This window comes from Lithobates pipiens, unplaced genomic scaffold (assembly GCF_037356315.1).
Source record: "Lithobates pipiens isolate NorthernLeopardFrog02 unplaced genomic scaffold, aLitPip1_a1.2 Scaffold_10, whole genome shotgun sequence".
NCBI classification, from domain to species: domain Eukaryota; kingdom Metazoa; phylum Chordata; class Amphibia; order Anura; family Ranidae; genus Lithobates; species Lithobates pipiens.
This window is the reverse complement of record NW_027507686.1, coordinates 105,193,378-105,210,362: the sequence shown is the minus strand read 5'-3', so window position 1 is coordinate 105,210,362 and position 16,985 is coordinate 105,193,378. Positions and strand designations below refer to the sequence as shown.

Genomic DNA, 16,985 nt, shown 5'->3' with positions numbered 1-16,985 from the left:
AAATGATTGTACAATTGAGCAATGCCACCAGGTATGTATATAGGTACCTTTTTCTGGACAGCCACGAAAGCAGAGGCCAGTGTTGTCTGTTGAGAATTCGGCGATTCTCGCAGGAACCAAATACCAGCGTGTGAGAACTTTATATGATGATTCAGACGCCAATATATTTATAGAGGAAGATTTTGTGAAAGATCATATGTTGGACCAAGACCTAGAATCGATCGTACAATCCAAATCTTTTTCCCACTTGGCCACATATTTAGGTATAACAGTATTAGAATTAGATATCAATTGTGTATACAATAATGTAATACGACCTTTAGCCTTGAGACAAAATCTTTCAAATTGAGAAATATTATGTAAGTTTACATTTAAATTGAGAAGAGGAGTATAAAAATCTTTGATTTGGAGATATCTGAATATTTCTGATTGTGGAAGCTTATATAATTCACATAGATCTGTAAAAGATTTTATTGATGTAGTTGAAGTTAAATTATATAGACAAGTGATACCAGCCTTAGACCAAGCTTTAAAGGTTTTGGGATATTTCCAGGCTGGGTAAAAAGTCGGATTCTTGTGGAAAGATAATAGCGGATTTTGTGGAGATTGCAGACCATGTGAATTTCTATACCTATCCCATATAGATAGAGAGTGCTTAGAAATGGGGTTATTTATAGACTTACGATCCGCAGGTTGTAACCATAATATATTGTTTATAGGAAGAGGATCACAGTCTACAGCTTCAATGAGGACCCATAAAGGAATCTCTGTAGAAGAGTGATATTTTGTTAATTGAGATAATTGAGCTGCCTTATAATATATGTTAAAGTCTGGGAATCCCAAACCACCCAAAGCTTTGGGGAGAACGGATATTTTATTTTCAATAAATACTTTCCTATGCGTTGTTCTTCAAAAAGGACAGTTTGTTGGAGTAGGCAGGTACATTTCAAAAAGACAATGTCAAATTAACAAGGGAAACCAACCTCATTGAGGTTAATAAAAAAATACAAGATAATAATGTTATTGTGGTAACTTGACACACACACACACACACACACACACACACACACACACACAAAATTATATGGAGTTCACTAGAAAATAATAAGTAATCCTAAAATAAATCTTGATGAAATAAAAAATTCTAAAGATGACTATAAAAAATTATTGTAAACATTATTATGGAGCTCGGGCTTTTAAAAAATGTAATATTATTCATGAGATCAGGATAAACAATGAAGAAAGAGGTTTGTGAAAACTCTGTGTGAATATGAGCAGCAAAATAACATCATTCTTCTAGCATTATAAAGAAGAAAAGAATGCGCTGCACTTACCACTTCAGCCCCGGAAAAATTTGCCCCCTTGCTGACCAGGGCACTTTTTGCGACACTGCGTCACTTTAACTGATAATTGCACAGTCAAGAGACGTGGCTCCCAAACTAAATTGATGTCCTTTTTTTTCCACAAATAGAGCTTTCTTTTGGTGGTATTTAATCACCCCTGCGGTTTTTATTTTTTGTGCTATAAACAAAAAAAGAGCGTAAATTTTGAAAAAAACGCATTATTTTTTACTTTTTGCTATAATAAATATCCCCCAAAAATATATAAAAAAATATATTTTTCCTCAGTTTAGGCCAATACATATACTTCCACATATATTTGGTAAAAAAAATCACAATACGCAATTTATTGATTGGTTTGCGCAAAAGTTATAGCATTTACAAAATAGGGGATCATTTATGGCATTTTTATTAATAATTTTATTTTTTTAAGTGGTGGCGATCAGTGATTTATATCGTGACTGCGACATTATGGCGGACACATCGGACATTTTTGACACATTTTTGGGACCATTGTCATCTATACAGCAATCAGTGCTATACAAATGCACTGATTCCTGTGTAAATGACACTGGCAGTGAAGGGGTTAACCATTAGGTGTCAGTGTAGGCAGTGGCACACTAACTAGGGTGCAGGGAGTGCGGTCCGCCCCAGGTGCCACACAACGAAAATGCCAGAAATTCGGACGAAAATGCATTTGGACAATAATAAATGCACATGTCTAGTGTGAACCAGCTCCATTGAGAGCCCGTTACACTCTCCTGTCATGCAAATTGGATGTGGAGAAATCCGCATCTGATACACACTAGTGTGAACCCAGCCTGAAGCAAGGTTTAACCATAAAGGTAAAACCATAAAGCCCACTAATATGTATACTTACATTAAAGCCTGACTTTGAATACATTTTTAAAGTGATACTAAAGTTTTTTGTTTTTTTTTCTATAAAAATAACAAACATGTTATACTTACTTGCTCTGTGCAGTGGTTTTGCACAGGGCAGCCCAGATCCTCCTCTTCTCGGGTTACTCTTCGATGCCCCTGGCCCCTCCCTCCTATTGAGTGTCCCCACAGCAAGCAGCTTGCTATGGGGGCACCAGAGCCAAGCCACAGCTCCCTGTGTCCATTCAGACATGCAAACATCATTGAACCCTGCCCCCTCTCTCTCCTGATTGGCTAACTGAGTTTGATTGGCAATAGAGGGAGCCAATGGCACTGCTGTTGTGTCTCAGCCAATCAGGAGGGAGAGTCCCGGATGGCAGAGGCACTCGTGCACATCGCTGGATAGAGAGGGGACTCAGGTAAGTACTGGGGGGCTGCTGCACACAGAAGGTTTTTTATCCTAATGCATAGAATGCATTAAGATAAAAAACCTTCTGCCTTTACAACCTTTTTAACTATGACTAGGCCCCCAGACAGGCTGAAAACTAAAAAAAAGCAGCTCAGGTTGCAATACTCCCCTTCATTCTGAAGCAGTCCCATGCATTGCTTCTCATTCTGGGGATTCCCTATGAATGAATGGGTGTCTTGACTCCACCGTCTAGGAGAGAATCACCCCCCCGGTTCAGTTCATCTATAGTGTATTAAATCAGAAGACCACCCCAGGCCAGAGAAAAGAAGACGACAAGACCTGCCTGAACAAACCTGAACAAGGTATGTATAAAAAGAAAACATATACATGCGGGTGGCTCTTTGGGAGGAAAGGAGAAAGGGGAGGGGGGGGGGGGGTTAACTGGTTACAAGCATATATCATATAGCTAAAAAAAAAGAATGCGTCGTAATTTCCCTTTAAATATAAAGATTCATACAAATGAATAGAGAGAGAGAGACTATATTACACTATATTTGCCAATGATTGCAATATTACATTTCTCTATATAAACATCGGATTAATGTCTACATGCAGACCCACATATAAACAAACATATGTGTATCCCTCACCCTGTGTTAATACATGCAATATTTCATGTTTCCATATAGCATGTATATGATGTGTACTTCCAGATTTACATATAACCACACATATGTGTAGCCTTGATCTCATCTCATTTTTCATCCTGTGTTCCCTCACTTTTTATTTATGTCTCTTTCTCCATCCGTTTCTCTCTCCCTCCCTCTCCCCCTCCATCAACACAGTGGCCCTACCCCCCTCGATCCTTTCTCTACAGAAGCTGACATCTGATTCATTCAATCCCTCCCTCTATATTGCCTCTGTGCTGGGTTCATAAGCAGCGCCATCAGGGCATTTAAAAGCCTAACCTTTTTGTTTTTTTTATTTTGGCAAATCTTGAGGATGAAACACGGCGACTGTAGGATGTGTAGCTGTGTAAGCCATCCCCTCTCTTCTTAACCACAGGCCTTTCTTTCTACGTGCACAAAGGTATGTTTCTATTTATTATTTCATGCATCCTTTGATAAAAATGAGCCAGTGGCTCTGCTCACATGTGTGGGGTTTCTATCCTTCTGGGTAATCACAATAATGGTTATCAATTCCTCCTTCAGGTTCCTGGAACCTGCAGTCTTAGGTCCTAAATATACGTAGATACAGGTTGATGGTATTGACAGCTTACATTACCAAGCCAGCCTGCTTCTGTGTGAGTGTGTTCGTTCATGTATTATTGATGAAAAAACAATAGGGTTTATTTGGGATTAGGCATTTGCCACATTGTGTCCTCCTGTTTGTCCTACCATGTTTTGCTGTCAAACATTTTATTAATTATACTAGTGACTAGTGTTCCTGGGCACAGTATAGCAATGCGTCTTTTGTTACTGAATAGCCAACGTATGATATATACTTCAAAGTGATAGCACCTTTTAAGGTTCAGTTCTAATTGGAACTTTCATTTTAAAAGAAAAAAACAAACCAGGATAACGTGAAAGTTTATTTTTCACTGACAAACAATAAATCCTATTGGCGTTAATATTTAATAAAATTTGTGTTTGAAATTAACTTTATTGCTTGCTAAACAGAGAGAAATAACCTGGTAAGAGAGAGGACAGAGAGCGCAAGAGAGAGATCACTGCTAATTAAACAGTGGAGACAGAGATCACTGCCCAGTAAACATGGGAGCAATAGAGAAGGAAAAGAGATAAATAAATCAACAGAGAGATCACTGCCCAGTAAACAGTATAGAGAGGAGAGAGAGATCACCGCTTATAGACAGTAGAGAGTGGGCAGATTACTGCCCACAACAGAAAATATAGAGGACAGAGAGAGATAACTGTTCACTAATTAATAGATGACATTTTTGTAAAGAGATCACTTCTTAGTACACAGAAAAGAAAGATAGATATCACCGCTTAGTATACAATATAGAAAGAAAGAGATTACTGTCTAATATACAGTATAGAGCAAAAGAGATCACTGCTAGGTTTACAATATAGACAGAAAAAGATCACTGAATAGTATAAAATGTAGAGAGAAATATATCACTGCTTAGTATACAGTATAGAAAAAATGGATCATTGCTTAGTATACAGTACAGAGAGAAAAAGATCACTGCTTAGTATCCAGTAGGGAGTGAAAGAAAGAGGTCACAACTTAACATCCAGTAGGGAGTGAAAGAGAGAGGTCACTGCTTAGCATCCAGTAGGGAGTGAAAGAGCAAGATCATTGCTTAGCATCCAGTAGGGAGTAAAAGAGAAAGATTGCTGCTTAGCATCCAGTAGGGAGTGAAAAAGCGAGATCACTGCTTAGCATCCAGTAGGGAGTAAAAGAGAAAGATTGCTGCTTAGCATGCAGTAGGGAGTGAAAGAGGGAGCGAGAGATCACTGCATTGCATTCAGTAGGGAGTGAAACAGAGTGTTCACCACTTAGCATCCAGTAGGGAGTGAAAGAGAGAGACTACTGCTTAGCATTCGTTAGGGAGTGAAAGAGAGAGATCACTGCTTAGCATCCAGTAGGAAGTGAAAGGGAGACATCATTGCTTGGAATCTATTAAGGAGTGAAAGAGAGAGGTCACTGCTTAGCATCCAGTAGGGCGTAAAAGCAAGATCACTGCTTAGCATCTAGTAGGGAGTGAAAGAGAGAGATGACTGCTTAGCATTCAGTAGGAAGTGAAAGACAGAGATCACTGCTTAGCATCCATTTGAGAGTGAAAGACAGAGAGATCATTGCTTAGCATCCAGTAGGGAGTGGAAGAGAGAGAGGTTTCTGCTTAGCATCTAATAGACAGGGAAAGAAATTTTATCAGAATTTTATTACACATTTATAAATATAAAAAACAAATGCTAGTAACTTGGTAAGAACTTTTATGTGGTTTCAGTTTATTTAGAAAAACATCAGTATGGTAACAAAAGCATACATTAAGTATACAGTATCTCACAAAAGTGAGTACACCACTCACATTTTTGTAAATATTTTATTATCTTTTCATGTGACAATACTAAAGAAATGACACTCTGCTACAATGTGACGTAGTGAGTGTACAGCTTGTATAACAGTGTAAATGTTCTGTCCCCTCAAAATAAATCATCACACAGCTATTAATATCTAAACCACTGGCAACAAAGGTGAGTACACCCATTGGTAAAAATGTTCAAATTGGGCCCAATTAGCCATTTTCCCTCCCCGGAGTTATGTGACTCATTAGTATTACAAGGTCTCACATGTGAATGGGGAGCAGGTGTGTTAAGTTTGGTTTTATAGCTCCCATTCTCTCATACTGGTCACTGGAAGTTCAAAATAACACCTCATGGCAAAGAACTCTCTGAGGATCTGGAAAAAAGAATTGTTGCGCTACATAAAGATGGCCTAGGCTATAAGAAGATTGCTAAGACCCTGAAACTGAGCTGCAGCACGCACGGTGGCCAAGACCATACAGTGGTTTAACAGGACAGGTTCCACTCAGAACAGGCCTTGCCATATTCGAGCAAATAAGTTGAGTGCATGTGCCCAGCATCATATCCAGAGGCTTTGTTTGGGAAACAGACATATGAGTGCTGCCAGCATTTCTGCAGAGGTTGAAGGGGTGGGGATTCCGCCTGTCAGTGCACAGGCCATACACTGCATCAAATTGTTCTGCATGGTTGTAATCACAGAAGGAAGCCTCTTCTAAAGATGATGCACAAGAAAGCCCGCAAACAGTTTGGTGAAGACTAGATTACTGGAACCATGTCCTGTGGTCTGATGAGACCAAGATAAACTTATTTGATTCAGATGGTATCAAGTGTGTGTGTGGTGGCAATCAGGTGAGGAGTACAAAGACAAGTATTTCTTGCCTACAGTCAAGCATGGTGGTGGGTGTGTCATGATCTGGGGCCTCCAAGATGACCACTGCCTTGCTAAAGAAGCTGAGGGTAAAGGTGATGGACTGACCAAGCATGTCTCCATACCTAAACCCTATTGAGCATCTGTGGGGCATCCTCAAATGGAAGTGATTTCGACATGAAACAGTGGGAGAGGACTCCTCTGGCCGCCAATGACTCCAATGGCCGCTCACCTTAGAGCATGTGACCTCGCAATTAAGTTTGGTCAAACACGCATATGAATTACCTCAGGGATTCTAAGTTAGCTGTATGCATCCAAACTGCTCACTTGTGCTGTGTCCTCGTATACAAACAGTAGAAAGAGACTCCATATCGTGATACCGTTTTAACACAATTTTATTGTACAAGCAAAAAGCCCTAGTACAGGCTAAACACATGGGTTAGGTGCATTAAAGTGGTTTTAAACCCTCCACTTTCACTTTATCTCATTCTAATCTATAAATAACAGGCAGCTGATTTCTGTCTATGAAATTTCACTCACTCTTTCTGTTCCCTTAGAAACTGCCATGCAATCTGTAGTGACGTCAGCCACGCTTGCGCATTCCATAGATTATTTAACGGCATGCTATGTATGCCGTTTCACTATGCTTTGCATGCCATTGACTTTCATTGAAAACGTCACAGACAAAGAAGCCTCGCGATGCTGTGCTCTCATCCTCTCCTTCCTGGTTCTCCCCCTTGTGACTGTATAAGACGTCACACAGTGGGAGTGATCCAGAGCAGCACAGAAAGTGATTTGCCGTCATCAATGGATTAGCTCGGTTGCCGTAGTAACGGCAATCGAGTTAAAGGCTTGGGTTAGACTTGGACAGGAAAACAAAGTAAGGGTGAAAATGACGTCCACAAAAGATCCATTAATCAGTAGTAATGATGGTGTGGCCAATACCAGAAGAAACAACATTTAAAAAAAGTGAAATAAGGTATTTTACAACCTAATTTTTGTCATATTTAAATGTGTATGGCTTACCAATACATTCCAGGATCATTATATCTAAGAAAAAAGAAAAAAAATACGGGGTTTACTTCCTCTTTAAGTGCACCACTCTGTAATATGCCTTAAAACACTGGCTTTTGGTTGAGGTCGTATGCCCGTTCTCTGTGAAGCAGACCAGCAGCTTCCTGCACCATCCTGCCCCCTCCCCTACGTGTGACAATACAAGGGAAATTTGTATCTTCCTCAGGGGGATGCTGATTGGACAGTGAAACTGTCAGTTAAATACTCATCATCTGACATTCAGGTCATCTGACATTTTCTTATAGTTTTGAGGACAGCCTAGGGTCCATATACTAAGCCCAATGCACTGTTTATACTGGAATACCCGGCCATTGGCCATTTTCTTGTGACCTGGGGACATTCTAATGTGCACAAACTTAGCCCAATGCACTGTATATACTGGATCCTAAACAGAACGTGCTATGAATACCACTCACAACAGCGCTGAACTATCTAATCCTCCATCTTGCTACAGAGGATATATATATATATATATATATATATATATATATATATATATATATATATTGTGGCAGAGCGTTGCCCTGCCAGGGTCTACAAGGAGGATGTGACCCAGAATTCTCAACCAGATGGGGTTGAGAGGCTCCAGGGAGCATGTAACATGAAGAGGAAACTGGCTTTCTCCTCAGTGTTTTCTAAAGTCCACTTTGGGACCTTGAGCTCAGGGATTTCTGAGAGATCCGGGTGGGATGGAATCCCTAGTCCTGGGTCCTGATTTTGAGAGCAGCTAGCATACTGATTGGTCAGGTGTGTGCTGGGCTTTTAGTAGTGACCTGACCATGGTTCTGGGCTCCACCCCGGCAGATAGGAAGTCTGAGTACCAGAAGTCAGGAGAGCTCCACGGGGGAGCCAGTGCAGCAAGAGGCTGCTAGCTGTGTGCACCAAGGTGGTCGGTGAAACAGTCCGTAGGAGACAGACAAGGGCCTGGAGTGCAAGGCCAGAGCAGCAGTGCTGCAAGTGAGAACCAAAAGAGAACTCTGGAAGAGACTAAGGCTGGGTTCACACTGGAGCGATGCGGGAACGCCGCGAATCTGCGGCGTTTTCCCGCATCGCATGCCTCCCGCCGGCAGTTCTCATTGCCCTATGCGGACTGCTGGGAGTGTCAGTGAAATGTTAATGACACCCCCAGATCAGTTCGCATATCGCAGTGTGAGCTGCAAACTCGGACAGGAATCGGATCGCATGGTGTGAACACCCATGCGATCCGATTCTGCTGCGGACCAAAAAAAGGGTCCTGTGCGAGTTTGCGGCGGGTGCGATGTGAATTCAGCCATACTATCTGTATGGCTGAACTCGCATCGCACAGAGATCGGATGTGATTTGCACTGCAGTGCGGTGCGAATCACATCCGGTTCTCGCAGCCGCAGCGGTGTGAACCCAGCCTAAGAGAGCATGTTCAAAACATCAAAAAGGGTTTTGATAAACATAGCTTATCGAGACATTATGCAAAGTTTCATAAAAAGGACCCTTCATCATTATTAATTTGTGGGATTAAAAAATATAAGCCCCATTGGAGAGGTGACAATACAATTATTAGGATTAGCCAAGCTGAATCCCGATGGATCCATGAATTATGCACTTTAACACCCCCTGGTCATAACGTAGAATTTGTACTTAATTGTTTTATTTCTAATTATTAATATTCATTTTATTATTCTGGTATTTTTAATATTTTTAATATTTTTTTATATATATAATTTTTGTGTTCGATTATATTATATATACCTCATCTATTAGGGGCTCCCCTCCCCCTCCTTTCTTTCCCGTTATCAGCAATCTGAAAGGTTTGTCCAGCTAAAATTAATATCATGGCTATTTATGAGATAGCTAAAATAAAAGCTGTGGTTTGGCTGAGGATTTTTCCATGATGATGGTATTTATTTTAATCACTTGATGGCCACAGTGAGTAATTTTTTATTAAGCGCCTTTATTTTAGAAAGATGTAATATTTGATTCAACCACAAGATGTCAGTGTCTGTGAGGCGCTATATAATGATTGTATCTGTGGATTCGTTTTTGTGGAGAAAGTTATGGTAATTATTATGTTTATATGTTAATGGTTAAAGTAGATTTTGAAGTAGGTTCAATGTACTCTAATTTTAAGCTGCACTAGGAAGCCATCATTACCAAGTTATGGGGCGGTTGTTGTTCTAAGTTGTCATGGCAGAGCCGCATGCCCTATATAAATTCTATCGACACCTGACTCCTTGACTCTTTGAAAAAGTCACGTGTCTGTGACGCAACGCGTCAGGGAGGAGCCAGGTGTTACGTTCACCACTTCCGGTCGCGACCGAGACCAGAAGATCCTTTGTTTACAAGCGCGATACAGTTTATTTGAATGTAAGTGTGGATTTTATATATTTTTATTAAAATTTGGAATACTACACATGAGAGTCCCCTTTCTGTCCCCGTGATCGGTTATATTATGGCCTGAGTTTATGGCTGAGTGGGTCATCTGAAGAAAAACCAGCATCTTCCCCTTACAAGTGCTTTTGACCCTGAGGGGTCTTGAATTAAGGCTGGGAGAAACGGGGGGAGCACTTCTGGAGCACTGAAGGTGGAGCGATATATTTGTGGAGCTTGCTTGCATCTTTCAAAACACTGCATGAATATTTATGAACTGTCACTATTGGATATCAAGTTATTGAATAGCACTGAATTATTTTGGACACTCGAGTTGCACATGGACTTTCTTTTTTGCTATTTGCACTGTGATTGTGTCACATTCTTTGCGGTATTTGCACATTTTATGAAGTTGGACTAATAACGCATGTCATATGCGATTTTGCACTTTAGTCATTGTAATATTTTTGCACTATTGTGATTGCACATTTATTTATTTATGTACAGTATATAGATTTGCACATTTATTTATGTACAGTATATAGATTTGTTTCACTGATTGATTAGGTGGTTCATATATTTTTACATTTTTTGTTTAAAAGGTAGCGCTACATAACTTTTTTATATTTTGATAGATAGTGTGGAGATCATTATTTATGTTGGCAGCTTCCTGTAAGTTTTATTTATACTAGTTAGATTAGTTCAGGGTTGTTGATTTGGGGTTGTGTGCACTAGTACCTTATTTATAATAGTGCTGCAAGTGAGAGCCTACTAGGCTGAATGTAGTTTTGTTGATGAAAAGGAATGCTGAAACCCCTGCGAGGGAAACCTATCTTTGTTTGTTGGACTTTCTTTTAATAAAAATGGGCAAACAAAGCCCTTAAAAAGTAAAACCAGCGAGTGACGGTGTCCTTCAAGCTCTACATTTGATGCTAATCCTTTATAATATATATACTGTATATATATATATATATATATATATATATATATATATAGACCACCCACCATTTCCCTGTATAAGCCTACCCCCAGGAGTATGATATCCAGATTGCTTAATCAAAAATATATATAAAAAATCTATAATGAATATTGAAGATATTCATAATGTTAAAAAACATCAGAAATTACTTGTACTCATGATAAGGCACACTCCACGCTTTAAATAGGTGAGGTGCTTCAAAAACCACTATTAACCCCCTTATTTGCTGGTTGTGACTAAGTATATAGAGATATCAAACCTATAGCAACATGACATGAACCGTATCCAACTTTAATATCCCAGGGCCAAAGATATATATATATATATATACAATCAATAATTACTAAGAAAACATTTTAAATCAAACTCCTTATTTAATCCTCCTGGCCAGAGGGAACCTAATTGGTGTATTCACCATGATTCTTTCTTATGAAGTTGGAACCTCTCCAATGATGTTTGGGGGCCTCAATACCCCAAAACTTCAGGGTTTTTTTTTATGTTTATCCCTAAAATGAATTGATAGGTGATGTCCTTTGCATACATTTCTCACATGCTCTTGCATTCTTACTTTTAGCGCCCTCTTTGTCCTACCTACGTATAATAGGTTGCATGGGCACTTGATGGCATAGACAGCCCCTATAGTGTCACATGAAATAAAATCCCTGATCACATTGTGAACCATTAGTACGAGGATTTCCAAAGATTTTTTTAAACATTTCTTGGGACCCTTAAACAACTATAACATCTCCCACATCTGTGAAACCCCTTGATGTCTCAAAACAACACAGGCTTGGTTGAAGGAGGTTCTATTACATTGTGCACCAATCGATTCCTCAAATTTGGGCTTGTTTGTAGACAATTTTTGGTTTATCCCATAAACTGTGTTTAAGGTGTATGTCCTGCTTTTGGATCTTTCAATACCTTTTAATAATTTTCTCCACATCCTTATTTTGTATACAGGTACCCATATCACTGCTTGATTCCGTGCTTTTTACTTTATCTTTTATCAGATCCTCCATATCAAAGCCCCCGTTTCATCTTTCTACTTCCAAAAAATCGGCCCCCTACCCTTTGTCCCTAAACATTCCACTCAATTTCTCTGTTTGTATTTCATAAACAGCATTGTTTGTGCAATTCCTTTTAATCCGCATAAACTGCCCTCTAGGAATATTATGAATCCAGGGTCTATTGTAGCAACTGGTAGTGGGAATATATGAGTTAAGATCTGTTTCCTTGAACTATGTCTTTCTTTCTATTCCTCGAGGTGTATTGGAGATCTCCAAACCCAAGAAGTGTACATTTTCACTGCTAACATCCCATGTCAGACTAATGTTCTGGTCATTGTCATTCATGGAGTGCAGCAATGTTTCCATATCTTCAGCATCCCCCCTCCAAATAAGCAGTAAATCATCAATAAAATGTCTGTACAGCACCACCCTTGGGTCCCTGTACCAAATATCCTCTTCCTGCCATTTGGCCATGTACAAATTAGCCACACTGCATGCATGTTTTGCTCCCATAGCAAGACCTTTAATTTGCAAATATAAATTATTGGCATACCAAAAATAATTATGTTTTAAGGTTGAATATATTTTTATTAACCATTTTTTAAAGAAAAGCAGTGCAGGGAACAGAATAAAGAAAAACAGTTGGGGTTAATGGTAGTGGCTGAAAGCCACCACCACCACACTTGCGGTATACAGTATAGAGTTGATTTGTGCAAATGCAGGTATCACAGTAGTACCGGTAGTTGCAGTCAATATCTTAAGCATTGAATGTATCTATGCAGTTGGGTATACAGAGGTAAACATAAACCTGAGGTGGGGAGGAGGGAGTAAAGTAGGAGAAATAAGAGGGGGAAAGTGGGGTGGGGGGAGGGTATAGACATACATTCAGTGCGACTGTAGCGGTTTTCCACAACCTGGATGTGCTTGGGTTTTTAAGAGGCCAATCACCAGTGCGTGGTCATCAAGACATCTGGACCATCTACACCGGTGTTGTTAATTCTGGGGTGCTGTTCAGCTCATCCTCCAGTGATTCTATTCAATAGTCTATCCAATGTAGAATAATGCACCCAGGCATACCACATTTAATGGTGTTTTTCCCAGTCTTCCTCTCTGGAACGCATCTCCTCCATTAACATAATCTCATTGAGAATGGCTATCCAGGGTACTTCAGATTTCCAATATTTCGTGATCAGCTGTCAGGCTGCCAATAGAAAAAATCTAAGGAGGTTGGTTTTCTGTGATTTGATTGATCCCGGTAGTATAGACAATAGGGTTATTTTAGGAGAGAGGGCAATGGAGACATTATACATTAGAAAAAAAAAATAATAATTATGTTTTAGACAAAATTCTAAACTATTTAAAATAAACTTATGTTGATTCCATCTCATAATAGGATTCTTTTTTAATGCCCACTTTACTGCCCTTATAACATCCTCGTGATCAATATTCGTATACAGCGAGGCCACATCACCTTATGCACACCAACCTTGCATTCTTTTAGAAGCTGCAATACGTGCTTGGTGTCCTTTAACCACTTGCCACCCACCTACCGTCAAATGACGGTGGGGTGGCTCTTCGTTCTGGGTGGACGTCATATGACAGCCCTCCAGAACTACCACTATTGTGCGCCCGTGGGCACGCGCATCGCGACGATCGGTCGTGTGATGTGTCAGTCTGATCTCGGTAAAGAGCTTCTGAGCGTCCAATCATGGCTGATCACAATGTAAACAGGATGAGGCAATGATCAGATTTTCCTCACTCGTGTCTGACAGATGCGATTAGAGGAGAGCCAATCGGCTGCTCTCCTGACGGGGGGGTCTGTGCTGATTGTTTATCAGCGCAGCTCCCCTTGGATGCCCACCCAGGACCACCAGGATACCACCAGGACCACCGGGGATTGCCACCACACTGGACCACCAGGTCTGCCACCCTAGACCACCAGGAAGCTGCCAATCAGTGCCCATCCCCAATTACTGCCAGTGCCCATCAGTGCCACCTATCAATGCCCATCAGTGCTGCATATCAGTGCCACCCATCAGTGCCATCTACCAGTGCACGCAAGTGCCGCCTATTAGTGCCCATCATCGGTGTCCATCAGTGCCACCTCATTGGTGCCACCTCATCGGTGCTACCTTATCAGTGCCCATCAGTGAAAACTTACTTATTTACAAAATTTTATAACAGAAACAAAAGATTTATTGATTTATTTTTAGTTTTTTTTTTTATTTGTTTAGCAAAAAATTTAAAATGTAGAGGTGATCAAATACCACCAAAATAAAGCTCTATTTATGGGAACAAAATTATAAAAATTCTGTTTGGGTACAGTGTAGCATGACCGTGCAATTGTCATTTAAACAGCGACAGCGCTGAAAGCTGAAAATTGGCTTGGGCAGGATTGGGGTGTAAGTGTCCAGTATTGAAGTAGTTAAAAAGACCATAGTTTCTTTTACTAGGGGTTGCAAATGTATATCAATATATTCGCCCAAACGGGAGGTGAGCGATTCTATCCCGCTTACAATTGGTCTCCCCAGGGGGGTTATTCTTATACTTGTGGATTTTAGGAATATGACCGGTATTCGACATACAGTACGGACCAAGTATTTTTCTTGTCTTTTATTTAACACTTCCTTCTCAACTCCATAACTATTATTTCAATCTCAGTTTTAAACTGTTTAGTTGATTTCAAATTTAGTACCTGATAAGTTCCCCTATCCCGAGAATCTTACCGAATCCTGTCTAAAGCCTCATACACACGATAGGACTTTGTACAAACTTTCCCTTGGATTTTTGTACAAAGGGCGTCGGCCCTGAACTTGTATTGCATACACACAGCAGGACTTTTTCAGCCAACTTTCACCAAACCACGTGGTTTTTCTGCTCTTTACCGCCACCTTTGGTCAACTTCTGTATTGTTTTCTGATCTTTTGCATTGGTTCTGAGCATGCCTGTTTGTACTTTGTACAAAAGTCCTTTGGTTTTCTGTACACACGATCAGACTTTGCTCCATCGGACTTTTGTTGCCAGAAAGTTTGTCCGTTCGCACAGCCAACAAAAGTCCGATGAAAACCAAAAAAGTTTGTCCGATGGAGCGTACACACAGTCGGATGTTGCTCCAAAACAGCTAATTTGCATGTTTGTTGTCAAAAAGTCTGATCGTGTGTATGGGCCTTTATACTGTTCTGTTGATAGCATCCCTTCTAGCCTCCAATTTAAGGCCCATTCTAATTTCCTTTTGCTCGTACACCTTTTTTATAGGTAATCTGTCTAGGTCAGTAGTAACCAATTTTTTGAACATATCAACATACTTATTGTTCATTATATGAGGGTTAAAGTGGAGGGCCACCCCCCCCAAAAAAAATAGCATTAATATTCTTAAAAAAAAAAAAATTGAAATTTCTTTTTTTTTTTAAAAACCTACTAGAAACTCGTTGCTAGGCATATCTTCCTAATCTTCCTCTTCCTACTCCTCAGTGATCTTCAGTCTTTTCCTCCTCGCGTTGTGTTCTGGAGAATAGGGCACGCTGTGTTCTGGGAACTGTGTGCAAGAACGACTTGCGCATGCACAGTAGGAAATGGGCAGTAAAGCTGCAAGGCTCCACTGCCTGTTTCCCTTAGTGAGGATGGTGGCATCGGGACACGATACGAGGGACGTATCAGCCTCGGGGGGGCCAACATCGCGGGTGCCCTGGACAGGTAAGTGTCCATATTAAAAGTTAGCAGCTACAGTTTGTAGCTGCTGAATTTTTTTTTTATTATTTCCGCTGGAACACCCCTTTAAATACAGAGTGAATTGAGTATGATCACCTTCTGCTACTACCCTTTTCAAAGGATTTTGCATATAATATTTCTTCATATTAAGTTTCCTAATGAACTTTTAGATTCCTATATTGGTCTCAAATTTGTTAAAACCCTTTTTGGGCACATACTTTATTCCATTATCCATGGTTAATATTTCTTGCCTGGTTAAATCAATGCCAATGAGGTTATATATATCCCTTCACCTCGTCTTCATAGCCTTCTTCCTCCTCGTTGTCCCCCTTTTCTACATTTCTTTCTTCCCTAGTGGCCTCCCCCCTCCCCTTCTCTAAAAAAGAGGTCCCATATTGATTATCATGACTAGGTATATCGTACAAAGGCTGGTAACTGTTAAATGTAGGAACCTCATTATGATCTATGGGTGGCCTATCATATTTAGGTCTCTGTGGTTTTGGTGAGTAGTACTGCCCCTCATCCTGAGGAGGTCCTCTGTAGGGAGTTGGTCCCCCCTGGTGGTGATAATGACCCTGCGGAGGGCCCCTATATTGCGGCAATCCTCCCCCGTGGGGTGTTCTATTCTCATACTCCTGTGCATAGTAACCTCCCTGTTGGGGTCCCCTATAATAAGGAGCATACCCAGGGTTATTCCCTCTTACTTGATAGTTACTTCCTTGATAGCCTCTATTCCAATTACTCCGTGGGTACCCCTGATATGGCAGCCTACCTGCATTACCATTATAGCCCCTATTATCATAATGGGGCTTTCTATTGTTATATGGTGGTCCATAAGGAAAACAATTTAAATGGAAAATTACTATACTGCGCTATCTCCTGATATTAGTTCCAACAATAATTTTAAAGTGACAACTTTACAATAATGAGAAAAATAAAAAACGTGATAAACTGACAAAAATTATAATATATTCCAAAACTGTATATAGAGTCCTTTGATTGCTGTGATGATAAATTCTGTGTCACATTCCACAGACAAAATGAAACGTGGAAGAAGGTGCTCTGGTCAAATGAGACCAAAATTTAACTTTTTTGCCTAAAAGCAAAACGCTATGTCTGGCGGAAAACTAACACTGCACATCACACCATCCCCACCGTGAAATATGGTGGTGGCAGGGATAGGAAAGCTGGTCAGAGTTGATGGGAAGTTGGATGGAGCCAAATACAGGGCAATCTTAGTAGAAAACACTTGAGGCTGGGGCGGAGGTTTACCTTGCAGCAAGACAATGACCCTAAACATACAGCCAGAGCTACAATGGAATGGTTTA

General features: G+C 40.2%; 1 protein-coding gene across 1 annotated transcript in view; it reads left to right on the top strand.

The window, feature by feature from the left end:
- Positions 1 to 3,493: 3,493 nt before the first annotated feature.
- Positions 3,494 to 16,985, top strand: part of LOC143933943 (spectrin beta chain, non-erythrocytic 1-like) — a gene marked incomplete in the record, with an annotated part of 1,131,488 nt that continues 1,117,996 nt past the window's right edge. Inside the window, 1 exon segment of the mRNA XM_077457128.1 lies at positions 3,494 to 3,717.